Genomic DNA, 14,282 nt, shown 5'->3' on the forward strand with positions numbered 1-14,282 from the left:
CTCAGGACTGGTTTAACCACAGAAATGGCTCAATCCTGCTCAGTCCTGGACACACGAGGATGGACAGGTTGCAGATGTGTCCAGGACATCTGTAACCTGTCCATCCTCGTTCAGTCCTGGTTCTGTCCTGGTTCTGTCCTGGTTCTGTCCTGGTTCTGTCCTGGTTTAGTCCTATTTTATTCCAGGTTCAGTCCTGGACACATCTCTCCCTCACTGTGGTTCTCCTCCAGTTATCCCCATTGGCTTTTTTGGAATTTTTTATTTTTTATTTTTTTGGCCATTGTCCCTTAATTTGGCTATCCTCTGTGGACTCATAGTTGTTTCATGGTTGGATTTGATAACTTTTTTCTGTTGGTGAAATCAAGTTTTTTTGTGCTGCGAGGCGACTGCTATGATTCTGAACTATGCAAACGTACATTGAATTGTACCAGATTCTGACAAACAATATTACATTTATCTTCTGTCTGGTGCATAGACTGTATATATAAATGGACATAGCGAACCTGCTAGTCGTGTTCTAAATAGGAAATGAGCATGGGCGCGCTTCCAGCTCTATCGACTCTGGCTCCAATTCACTTTACATTGAAAAACTGTCACCTCTCTCTCCGCAACTGCTGCTGTCAGGCTTGTCATTTTGGTCTTAAAATCTTCATATAAACCCGCTCTACATGATCCTGCCATTTTTATTTCGCTATTGTGTCAGTAAATCGAGATATGAACATTAATAACAACAGGTTAGATTGACAGCATTGCTAAGCGCCTGCTCCCTGCTAAACCAGCGGCGCGGGTTGGAATTCCAAATGTGGAACTCGACTCCAAATTCGTTCTTATAACCACTAGCCTCGATGAGCTTCATTTGACTAGAGCCGAACACTATGGCTGACGTGACACTCAGTCAGTCCACTTCTTTATACGGTCTGTGGTCTGGTGTGCTGTAGATGGGTGGAGGTAGATTTTGCATAACTGTGGTTCACCAGTTCTTTTGATAGCTTGATGCCTCATGTCACATATGCTGTCACTTATTGCACATATGTTTGAGAATTACTGGCTAATACTGGATTTGTAAAGGCCAGAATCCTACAATGTGGCAGTAGGAACATGGTACAGGTTAGGCTACATCTTTACAGTTGTGATGGATATTGTGGTTGAAAGCGTTACTGACTAAAGCAATAATTAGTTTCAGTGATTCCGCCATGCGGGTTATATTCTAAGGTTTCTGTCTGTCTAACTTTCCCTTCATGTCACAACTAAAAGGGCACTTATCTGCTTTGTTCTGCTTTTAGATCAAACCAACGTGGTCGACTCAATCAGTGTTCTCTAAGTACTGAGAACTGTTGGAGGATAATACACGCTTCTTTATTGAGCTTTTAACCTCACTCAACACAGCTCACAACTCTCTGCTCCACTTGGTGTTGTCACGATATTAAAATTTCAAACTCGATTTTGACACTAAAGAATAGACTTGATACTTGATACCAATCCAGGCTCAAAATGGTTGTTTTGCTGTGCATATGACTGAAAGGTTTTTATTCTGCTCTGTTCTCCTTGAATGTTAATTTTTTGATGATTATTTGCAATTATTTATGTTTTGATTTGTGCAATTTTAATGTCTCTCTTATTCTGTAAAGCACTTTGAATTACCTTGTGTACGAATTGTACTATACAAATAAACTTTGCCTTAATATTACCTTGTGAGATTATATCTGTATATCTGTAATCCCTGAGTTGTCTTGATAGGTTCCATAGTGGTCCATGGGCATATACCAGTCTGTGGTCTTAGTGTCAGGATTAGGGTTTTTTTTTGTGTGTTCTGTGCTGTTTTTTCCCCTCACTTCTGTGTTTGAGCCTGGAGCTGGGCTGGCACCACCTGCCACAGGTGGTGCCAGTCCACCTCCACACACCTGCTTCTGATCAAGCAAGCAAGCCTTGACCTGTGAGTACAAAAGGACTGAGGATCTGACACTCATGACCAGATCGTCTTGGATCGTCAGGACCATCTCACAGTATTTCCACGGGTTGTCCTTCATGTCATGTTGCAGTTTATTTGCCCGTGTATCCACCGTGATCCCACTCCTAGGAGCCAATCTGTGCCTCTGTCTCTGACCCAGCTCTCCATGTCCAGTATGGACACTCCACCCTCTGACCCTACAACCCACCACCTGCTCCAAGACTACTGCCTATGACACCGCTCCCAACTGTCTGCTCTGTTTACCTTCGTTCACATTCCTGTATCTGCAAATAAACTGTTGAACTGTTTCCAGAGTCTGTATCTTCCCTCCGTCAATCTTTACGACACTTATACTTGTCCTGTTACAGCTCAAGATCCTTCTAAAACTATTCAGGAAAGCTTCATTTCTGTCCTGTGAATGTGACTTTTTTATTATTGATACCTGCTTAAATGAGTATTTAGTTTCGATACTAGTTTTAGTATTAATTTGTATCTGATTTTCAATACAATACTTTCGACACCCTAGTTGTCATGAGGTACTGCTCTCCTACTCCACAAACCTGTCCATGCATTTAGAGTCAAATTGCCCTCAGTACAAAGCAGGTGCTAAGGCCACTCCAGAGAACACCAGATGAAGGACACAGAAAATTGTAGAAAATTGTTGGTCCAAAGTATACAAAGGTCAACCATGAAGCCAAGAGTATCTTCTGCATATGTGCATGAAGTGCCTATGCATGGAGACTTATTATGGAGAATATTAAAAACATGTCCTTTGTCTGATCACATGAGATCTAAGGGGACTCTGCTGACAGCATTAAGGCTTCTGCTGGCTCCTAATAGCAAAAAAATCTATTGATGCTGCCCAGCACCAGGCTTCCAACATTACTGCCTGTTTGTGTCAAAGAACCAAGCTCAGTGGCATGTGCTGTGCAGCCAGTTTAGCCTTCAACAGCTAGGTGTGTTCAGTCCGACCATGTGCAGTAACAGAGTAGAGCCTCTCCAAACGAGCATTAAGACAACTGCAACTACATCCAGAACATTGCTGCTCGGGTCCTGACTAGAACCAGGACGTATGAGCACATAAGTCCTGTACTCAGGTCTCTGGCTCCTGTGTCTCAGAGAATAGACTTTAAACCAGCTCTGCTTGTGAACAAGTCTCTCTATGGCCTAGTACCAAAGTACATCTCCCACATGTTAGTGCCATATGAACCATCTCACACTCTGAGGACTTCAGGGACAGGCCTCCTGTTGGTGCCCAGAGTCAGGACTAAACATGGGGAATCAGCGTTTCACTTTTTTTTGCAGCTAAAACCTGGAACATGGAGAACATGGAGATGTGAAAAAATCTAGGCTGAAAACAGTTAGTTGTTTAGCTGTGCATCCGACTGAGAGGTTTTTATTCTGCACGCTTCTGTTTTAGTTATGATGATTATTTGTGATTATTTATGTTTTGATTTGTTGTATTGTGATTTTAATGTCTTTCTTATTCTTTGTGTACAAATTGTGCCATACGAATAAAGTTGCATTACCTTGCATTGTCTAGAGCGATCCAAAGCTAAAGATTAAAAAGCTTTTTTTAAGACAACTGAAGGATTTTGAAGAGAGAAAACGTTTATTATCTGAATGTTTGAAAAAAAAAAAAAAAAGGTCACAAAATCTGGAGCAGGAGGTGTACTGCATGTATGTCTATGGCTGAATGTTCTGCAGTAACTATAATGGCACAGTGCAAAACTCAGTCTTAAACAGTCTTAAAACGTAAGAAAAAAATACAAAATTAAATAGCACATTTCCAGAAGCCTGTGTTCAATATGAGTGTCCATAGTCCTGTGTAGGAGAGAGTGAATAATTGAAAAGCTGTTGGCTATTGCTAGATATCTTGTTATTGTAATATTATTTAAGAGGGACTTGTTGATCAGTACAATATCAGCTCGCCTGTTGTAGTTCCAGCTAAATCAGTTGTTTCTGGTCAGATTATGATAAAACAAAGGTCAGATTAAAGTCTAACTTGAGATAGATTCAGACAGAGCAGAGCAGTTCAACAAGTTACACTGGTTTCGGTTTTTAGATCATATCGCCTCCAACAAACTAATTCTGCACCTCCCACAATATGGTTTAAAAATAGTATCAAATAAACTTGTTGACATTTCTTCACAGTTCCTCTTGCACCAAAACTAAAAGCACCAAGGTTCTTTTTCATATCAAAAGCGGAAGTATGGACTGCCTGGTAAAACTACGCAGTATCTTTCTGTGATGGTCGGAGAGTTCACACCTTTTTCATTCTTTCTGTCCAATTTTGGGGGCGTTGCTCTCAATAATTTCACTCCCAGTGCAGATGCATTTAAAGGGGAAGTTTGAGGTTAGCTGGCTGATGTGTTTGACGATTAAGTGAGGTATGCCCCCTCCCACTGCAAAGGAAATTATCGTCAAAAGACCTGACCACATTTGGATCATTCTCTTAACACTTTTACTTGTTTATTCATATGAATTCACACATTTACGGCCCTGCACTACGCAAAATTGACTTTTGAGAGTTATAGCATTGTTACCTCCTAAAAAACATTACCGGAGTTGTCTTTAGTTTCATTTACACATGAGTAATCCTGCATTATTAGTCTGTGCAGATCTCCAAAGCTCAAAGCTCAAAGCTCTGTTCTACCTTGTGATGTCATGAAGCGGTAGTTTTCAAATATACGGCTACCTTTTACTTTTAGTTCAGTAGAGATTGGCAATTCCAGAGCTGAAATGATCCAAATGATTCTAGTGAAGGTGTATGGAGTTTAAATGCAGAGTGGAGCACTTCCTGTATAACTATATGACATCACAAAGTGGAACAGAGTGTTTTCTGTTTAGGAGAAGAACTCAGCCTAAATATGAAGGGTTTGTGCATTGAACATGTGTGAATGAAACAAAACACAGCTCCAGGTCTGTTTTTCATGTGGATACAACATTATAACATAGATATGAAAAAGTAATATGGGCCCTTTAAAAAAAGTTTTATGTCATTCTTTTTAACCCATGATTACTTTTTTCAGTTGACACACTTCTCTATTGAAAATTGATATTTGCAAAAGGTCACAGAAAATCCCAAACAGGGTTACAGTTTTCCTACACAAAATCTGATCACAGCCAAATGCACTTTTTCATTCAAAACTGATCAGTCATGTCCCAAAAGCCAGTTTTACCATCAAAGCTGTCACACTTTGTTTATCCGTTTTTCTGTGTCTTAGTCAAGTCTTAGTCCTGCTCTTAGTGACCACAGAGAATCACTGGTTTACTGGAGTCTGACATTGTGGTTCAGACTTCATACAGTCAGTGAACAGTCAGCCAGTTGCAGACTAGGGTTAGCAGTATTTGATTAAAAGGAATATCCTGAAGAAAATGTAAAGATGTTAGAACATCAACACTACTTTTGTAATGTATGTGTTCTATAGGGAAAAAATGTACATTTACATCTGGATATCAGGATGTCTGTGTTTAGGCCTACAGTACAGTCTCTGCTGAGGCCTTTGTCCCTGTTTGACTCATGTGTGAAATTCTTTGTTGTTAGATTGTAGCTTAGAGTTAGACAGCCCACTGTCCTTGACCACATGCAAACAGGTCCAGAGTATTGACAAAAACAAGGTGAATTCACATCTCATGTTTGTTTCTAGATGAGCGGTGTGTCAAATGTTCTGGGAAAGAGCCTGAGAACTGTGTAAACCCCCGGCCCCTGTTCAGATACATGTTTGACCCAAATAATCAACCTAAACTAAGTTTCAAAAATGTGCTAAAATGAAGAATTGTAAAAGTGCATAGTGAAAGTAGGGTCATGTAGGTTTCTGCATTTTCTGTCTACACTTGTTTTAAATTGATGCTGGTAAACCTGAGGAAAATCAAAGCACAGGGTTCAGATGGAAACTCCACAAAGACAGAAAAACAGACTGTGAGTCCAACCTATGACTGCAGTACATCGAGAATGCTGCTGTTTGGGTCCTGACTAGAACCAGGAAGTATGAGCACAGAAGTCCTGTGCTCAGGTCTCTGTACTCTGGCTCCTGTGACTCAGTATAACACATATGATGCATTCCTGTAGCTTTCCTTCAATCATGCTTAGGTTAGTTTGGGATAAGTATTTCACAGTTTATAACTTAACAATGTCTATATTTGGAAAATATACTTTCATAGAATGATTCTGGCGATGGTTTATGTGCTTGGAAACTGCACAGGGGAAGTGCAGAGTTTTAGCTATGACCCAACAAAAATGGCAATTTTTGAATAGATTCATGAAATAAGCTTGAATAAAGTATAATACAACTCCAGGTATGTTTTTGATGAGGGGACACCTTTATAACATGGCTAAAAGCTCAAAAAAGTATTATTATTTTTTAAAGTCAATTTAAGTCAATTTTGCATTGTATGTATTCTTTAAAACATCTGCGCTCGTTTTCAAGTCTCTCCACGGACTAGCACCAAAGTACAACTCCGACATGTTAGAGCCATATGAACCATCTCACACTCTGAGGACTTCAGGGACAGGCCTCCTGCTGGTGTCAGCAGTTCAGTTTTATGCAGGTAAAATTAAACCATTTTCCTGAAGATTAGAGACAGGCCTCTACCTTGACAATGTTTTAATCCAGTCTCAAAACAGTTTTGTTTAGGTGTGCATATGATTAAAAGGGTTTTATCTAGTTCAAATCAAAATCAAAAGTAAAACTGTTTATTGAGTGTAGAAAGTGAGGCTTTCCAGCTGCAGAAAAAGTTCCCTTCACTGATGTGGAATTTGTGAGCTCAGCAGGGGCAGAGGTTAAGCATCAGAGTGGTATGTGGTCTGCAGGTGCCAAAGATCATGTCATAATGGCTACGTCTCCAGCTTTTTTTCCCTAGTGTTCACCTATCATACATTTGAACATAAAGCCATTAATACAAATAGGTCAAAGGGTCTGTACCCATTTTCCCCCATGTGTCTGAGGTCAAAAATAAACTCACTGGGTGCTGTCTGCATCTAGAAGGTGAAAAAAAAACAAAAAAACAAACTGTGGCTTGCTAGTGTGCTAATCATCAGAGGTGCTGACAGCATGTAGCACTTTGTGATCATGTTTATGCCAGTGTCTGCTCCCATTGGACATCGCAGGTTTCTAACATGGAAGTCAGCTGCCTTGTTTCTTTTATAAAGTTGTTTTAGATTAATATTGCAATTTAAAATGTGCAAATTATAACATAATGATCCACAGGTGTCATAAATTATAGCTGTATAGGAGACACACGCACAACATCTCTTCTTAAAACTCTGACCTAAAACAGAGACAGAAACAGTGACAACAAATACTTGATTATCTATGGAGATAAACACATTTAATGTCTTACTGTGGAGCATTAGGAAAAGCATAACTTCTCCATAGAGACAAGAAGATCACAGCCCTTTCACCAGAAAAGCTACATAGAAAGTGCACCTTTAAATTCCAACTGTTGCAACAGAGTATAGGAAATGCACTGTAATCCATTTTAATACTTATAATTAATCTAAGCAACTGTCAGCAGTTGTTTTCCAAATATGGCTGTCACTTCCAGGTCCAATGCAACTGCGGCACTGTATTTTTTATGGACACCACTCCTCCTATGCTAGTTTACAATAATCTCTTGTGACCGGGCTCAATAGGTAGCTTTGATTTGAAACAGGAGCAACAGCTAGATCATCCCGCTAGCGAAACCACATGAGAAGGTGCAAGTGTGGGCTGGTTTCTGTCTGAGAGATTGAACCACGATAACAAGAAGGGAAATCCCCCCCAGCACACCTGCCGCTGAAGCATTTATTATGACAATGCAGTATTAACAATACAGTAGATCCATTTACTATTGTGAACTGTGAGTATGTAGTAGATGAGCTGTTAGAAGATGTCTAGTCAAGTAATAATTTACCAGGATGGTTAGCTTGACAGCTATCTTTTGGGCGCGCTGTCAGTGAGTGGGTAGAACAGTGGTGCTTTGGTGTTTTTCATGGCTTATTTATAGGGAAAATATTAAAGAAGACATTGTGCTTGTGTCTGCTATACAGTTATAATCTATGGCACCTGTGGATCATGATGTTGTAATTTGCACATTTTAAATCACAAAATTCATATAAAATGACTTAATAAACAAAACAATTCTGCTGACTTCAGCTTTAGAAAACTGGTGCCCAATAGGAGCTGATATCACCATAAATGCCACTGCAATAAAGAGTTCTGCAGCTGTTGGCTTCTGCGATGGATGGCCACACATCATGCTAGCAAGTAGCAGAATTGTTTTCATTTGTACCAAAATGACTACACAAGGCTGCTGAATCCTATGCCTATCACCAACTAAGAAAATAAAACTGGAGAACGAAGTAAGTACACAGTAGTAGGTGTGTGCCAGTGACAGTGAAAACCGAGGTTGATCGGCAATATGGCGTCCTGAAAATAAACAATTAAAGATTGCTCAAACATGCACGCTCTATGATTGGTCCTCTGGACCGCTGAAGCAGTAGTATCTCAAGATGGATTCTCGTGAGTCAGTGAACTCACAAATATTGCGAGAATCCATCTTGCTGTGCAAAAATAGTTTGTCTCACCTTCGTCTCTGCTTGTCTCTACAAATAACAGCACTACATCACCTGCTCTGATTGGCTCTGATGATACTGTTTACTATAATAATACAGTTTTTCAGCATATACTTTATCTTAATTAATTCAGCTTTAAACCATTTCATTGACCAAGTATTGAATAAAAATACTTATTCTATTGAAATTGTACAAAATTTACATTACATCGCAAATAGTAAAACAAGTAAAATTGGTATTCTGCACAATCTCCTTTTGTAACAAAATGACACAAAACCCACATAAAAAAACAAACAAACAAACAAACAAATAAAAACAAAACAAAAAAAAACACACCAACACTCTCCATCCAAGCAATGAAAATGAAAAGAATTTAAATTAGGCATCCTGACATGTGCCCAAATAAGATGAAAACTAATTTTGAAGTGAAAACTCATGAAACTAAATAAAGAAGCAGATGCTCATTTACATAAATAACTAGATAAAAGTGAGGAAATGACCTCCAGAAAAGAGTTCACCGGGAATGGAAGAGAAGCTGTTTTGTCTTCTGTTTGCAGCAGTGGATGTCATATCTGTGTGAACCTATCAGAGGAGCCATTCATATCTTCTCAAGTTTGACAAAATATATAACATTTTTAAGCCATTGTGTAAATGATGGAGGCTGTGGGGACTTCCATTTCAGTAAAATGACCCTCCTTCCAAGAAGGCTCATAAAAGCAAGAGAGTTACTCAGAGGAAGGGAAGGTGGCCCTACAAAAATCCAAACTAAGGCCCTCAGAGTATTTGGGTGAACATTTTGCCAATAACATTGGACACAGCCAAATTGTATGAATTAGGTTTCCTGTAAATTGGTGGCACCGGTCACATGTTGGAGAGATGTTGGGGTATATTTTGGATATATTGGTGATTTTGTATAGTAAACCCGGTGAACAAGCTTACACTGTATGAGACTGTGCCTAGTACATCAGGGACTTGTTAAAATGTACATAGGTTTAAATCTATGACCACAGCTCATCAGAGTCTTATCAAGATCTTCCTCCCAAACAGCTTTTATCGAGTCAAGAGAATTTGAGTAACCAATATCTGATGATAGTACTAATGAAATAGACCCTCAAGGAAGTGGATAAAAGCAAAGAATCAATCACGGAATCTTCAGATGAGTCAGGAAATGAAGAGAAGTTGCTATAAACAAAACTGCAAACTTATAGGTAGGTAAATGTTGCTTTGGGAGAGAGAATTTTACAGATAGCTGTTGAAAAGATGCAAAACATTATCAATAAACACATCTTTAAAATTCTGTATGCCAAGATTTGAGCAATTTAAAAAGGTTTTATCAGCAAGAGAAGGATGGAAAAATGATTAGCTACTAAAGGAGCATTGTGCAAGTATATTTGTGGATTGAAGCCAATATTTAAAATGTCTTATATTGGAGGCCCAGTTATAATGCCTGAAATTCCATCCCTTGTAATAGTTTAGGTCTCTGTAGATAATGCTTAGAAAGTCCAGAAACTGAATCTGAGAGAAGAAAGAGCTGGACAGAAAAAGGAGAATGCACTGGAATAAGTACAAAAAACTAAGCAAGATATTCACTTTGACGCAGTTAATACTTTCTACTAAGGACAATTTAAGCAAAGACCAGTGCTTAAAATTTTCCTTAATTCTCAAGAATAGAGCAAAGAAATTTGCTTTGCAAGCATAGACTACATAAAGAAGTGGACTAAGGCAGTGTGATGTCACCCATAGGGTTCAGCTTCAGTGTAGCACATCGAGGCTAGCGGTTATGGGGTGAATTTGGACCCGAGTTCCATATTTGGAATTCTGACCATGAGTATCATAGCAACCAAAGAGCCAATCTGGAGCAAAGCTGTTGAAGGCAATGCTTCACACTCCACTGGTTTTAGGGAAAGAAGGTGCCTGATTTGTCTGTTATTAATGTTCACATCTTGAGTTACAGACACAATAGTCAAAGAAATATATCAGGATTAAATTAATATATCAGAATTATGTAGAACAGCTCAATACAAACACATTAAGACCAAAATGACGAGCCTGACAGCAGCAGTTACAGTGAGAGGGGTGACAGTTTTTCAATGTGTTGGTGCCACAATCAATGAAGCCGGAAGCACACCCATGATCACCTTTTATTTGGAACACAGCAGCTAGCAGGTTAGCTATGTCCATTTATATATAACAAATAATGTATCCCAATGAGTTACAGAAAAGAAATAGTGCAAGCAACCTTCCTCTCTGTATTGGATTATGTGGATGTGGTACATGCAGACTTCAGCCTCTACTTTGAAACCGTTGGACCCACTATTTCGCTCTGCCCTTCGTTTTATTACAGGTGATGGAGATTGAAACCCATCACTATGTTCTCTATGAAAAAGTGGGTTGGCCATCACTATCTGTTAGAATAGAACAGCACCTGTAGGACGTTTATCTATAAGGAACTACTTCAAAAACTGCCAGAATACCTCACCTGCTTGTTAATCATTGATACCGGAACATTTAACACCAGATCACGTGACTGCATAAGGCTAAGGACGAGCCACACCAGAACTGAGATGGGAAAGAGGGCTTTTAGCTGTTTTACTTCAGAAAAATGGAATACACTCCAAGGAAAACCAAAACTGGACAAGGTTGGTGAAACAGTTGCAATTTAATAATCTGATAACAAACTTTTATACACACACCTGCACTTGTTTTTGATGTTTTATATGGACTTATTTGTTTTGATAGTTTTTTCCGTTTGTATTGTATTTTAAACAGGGCACCTATTAAAAAGAGAGCCTAAGTGCTCTCATTGGGTCCCCCTGTATAAATAAAGAAAAATAAATAAAGAAATAGTGCGCCACTGTAAAAGGAAAACCTTACAAAGTATTGACTGCAAAGTTTAGTGAGAAGAGCTCACTTTTGCTTAAATTAGTCTGAAATTAGCAAAACAAAACAGCATGTATTGACGTATTTACATCTGAGACATACTTTTGTATGTCTCAGATGTAAATACGATCCATCTGCATATAATGAAAGCTTTGCTTCTAGAGCACATAACTGCACTTGCAGAGCATTACTCATTTTCAGACCTCTTTTAACCACTGAAAAATGATTTGTAGTACTGGACAAAATGTGAGCACTGAAAGGATAACAGTGAGTCTGGTAAAGGTGCAAGAACTTTAAAAACGCAGAGAAGCACATTTGGATCAAAAGGGTGCAGAGTAAATACACAAGATTACTTCAACATGTATTAAATAAACAAAGACCAAGTCTATGTATTTATTTGATAGCAACCAAATTAAAGCCACAATATGTAATTTTTTTTTGCCAAAACAGACTGAAAATGTTTGGGGTTTGTTGCATATCTTCACAAACCTGACTCATATTTGGCCTCCACCTTTCCATGAAAATGTTGTTCCTACAATCTGTCTCCATGGAGAATGTTCTGAAGTGTGGTCTCACCTCTTAAAACACAAAAAGTATATTATAATATTGACCCACTTACACTCTAAAACATTTCCTGTGACGTAAAAAAAATGTTTCTTTACTCCATGTTTACACCGCCACTATCTGACCTGCATTTTTAAACCAGGTCTATAACAGGGCCACAAGGATGGTTCTGCCCTGTGTCTGAGCGCGTATGATTCAGGAAACATGTTCACACACGCCTCTGCACCAACGTCACTGACTGAGCAGGAAAAACATACAACATCATTTTGTGTAGTAGTAACAGTAGTAGTAGGAAAAGTACTAATAGGAGTAGTACTAGTAGTGCCTAGGTGGTGAGGCAATGTGAAGGAAACAGGTGAAACGATACGAACAGTGAAACTTTTGGTTGAATGACTGTCTGACCAGAGGCCTACCTGTTGCATCACACAGGCATTTTTAAAACCACACTCTTCCATTGACCTACATGACGGCTATGACACTCACTACTGTTTCTGATACAGCTCCTAATGCTCACTAACTGAAATGTCGATGATTTAAATCCTGATTGCTAGCATGTCCTTGGGGTACTTTATTCACCCGCTAGAATTAAAGTTATTTATTTGGGCTGTGTTTGAATAGACATTTCCTCATTTAATTTCACCACAGGTTACAATTATTAAAGACCACCATAATGATCAAATTATATAGCTTAAAGCAACTGTATGTAGCATTACTGTTTTGGTATTACAATCACAACTGGACCTGGGTTGCCAGTGCCTGAACCTGCATAGAGGACATATACAAGTTTTTCTTATTTTCGGTATATGGACTGGCTCATTTGAAACCTCAGAACTTCCGGAACTCACTCACTGAGCTGCAGAGGCTGCAATAGCACTGATTCATTGGCTGCAGGTGCTGGGGTTCAGGAAGTGACGATCCAGATCAGAGAGAGTCCTTTGAGGTTTACACTAACTGAATTTAAGCACTGAAACTGACAATCAAAATGAGGGACTCATGTGAGGCCCATCCTGATTTCTGATTGGATAATTATCTTGGGAACCAACACAGTAAACTATAACATACATTTCCAGTCTTTTTGTAATAATAAATCAGCATTAGAATTGTTATTAGATATCGACCTCTGACCTAGGGTGTCCTGATGCCATGTGCACTGATGGACACCCTTACGCTCAAACATGGTGTTCATTATGGGCAAACTGCACAGACGTCCAATAACAGAATACTGCTTGAGTTGCCAAGGTCCCGCCTTTGACTGCCACCCAGATCTCTCTGCACTGGCCCCTCACAGATCCTCCCGCAGGTCGTGTGGCATGTCGCTCCTTCAGGCTGTACTCGGTAGGGCTCTGTGTGGAAATTCCCAGCCACCAGGCACTTGCTTTCAAGCACCCACCCCAGGCCTGGCTCCAGGGTGGGGCCCCGGTAACGCCAGTCTGGGTGACATAACTGGAACCACTTTTAATCTGACCCATCCCCCAGGGCCTGTTTGCCAGGTGACCCTACCTGGGACATGAATTACCTGACAACATAGCTCCCAGGATCATTCGGTTCCACCATATTAAGTTGGCTGATTTGAAGATGTGTACTTCATATCTAGGGACACAGATAGGTCAGGTTTATAGATATAATCATAATCTTACATACAATTCCTTTAAATGTATGTGAAAATGTTGAAAATTAGCATTCATTGATATAACAGTTGAAAGATTTCCATTGCTATGCCCATTAAGTAAATGAATACAATAAATTGAAATTGCAGATCCTATATTACATAAAATTGATTCTTGTGAGCTTTAAGTCATGTTATAATGTTGTTACCTCCTCCAAAACATAACTGGAGTCATTCACACATATTTGAATAATCCTGGTTTATTAGTCTGTCAACATCTCCAAAGCAAGTGGTAGTAGTGGCAGTTTTCAAGTTAACAACTACCTTTTACCTTGTGTTCAACAGAAATAGGGCTATTCCAGGGCTAAAATCATTTCAGTGATTCTAGTGAAGGTGTATGGAGTTTAAAAACACAGTGGAGCACTTCCTGTATTACCACATGACATCACAAGATAAACAGATACCTCCTTTCCATCCAGTTGAGAGAAAAACTCAAATTAAATATGCAGGGTTTACGTGTTAAACATTTTTGAATGAAACAAAACACAAGACCAGGTTCTTTTTCATGAGGAAACAACATTATATCTTACGTCAGACAGTAGCGTAATATAAGCCCTTTAATGCAGTGTTTTTCAACCACTGTGCCGCAGCACACTAGTGTGCCGTGAGATATTGTCTGGTGTGCCGTAGGAAATTACACCTAACTGGTCTAAAAAAATTTCAGGTTT

The sequence above is a fragment of the Periophthalmus magnuspinnatus genome, chromosome 11, assembly GCF_009829125.3.
Source record: "Periophthalmus magnuspinnatus isolate fPerMag1 chromosome 11, fPerMag1.2.pri, whole genome shotgun sequence".
NCBI lineage: Eukaryota > Metazoa > Chordata > Actinopteri > Gobiiformes > Gobiidae > Periophthalmus > Periophthalmus magnuspinnatus.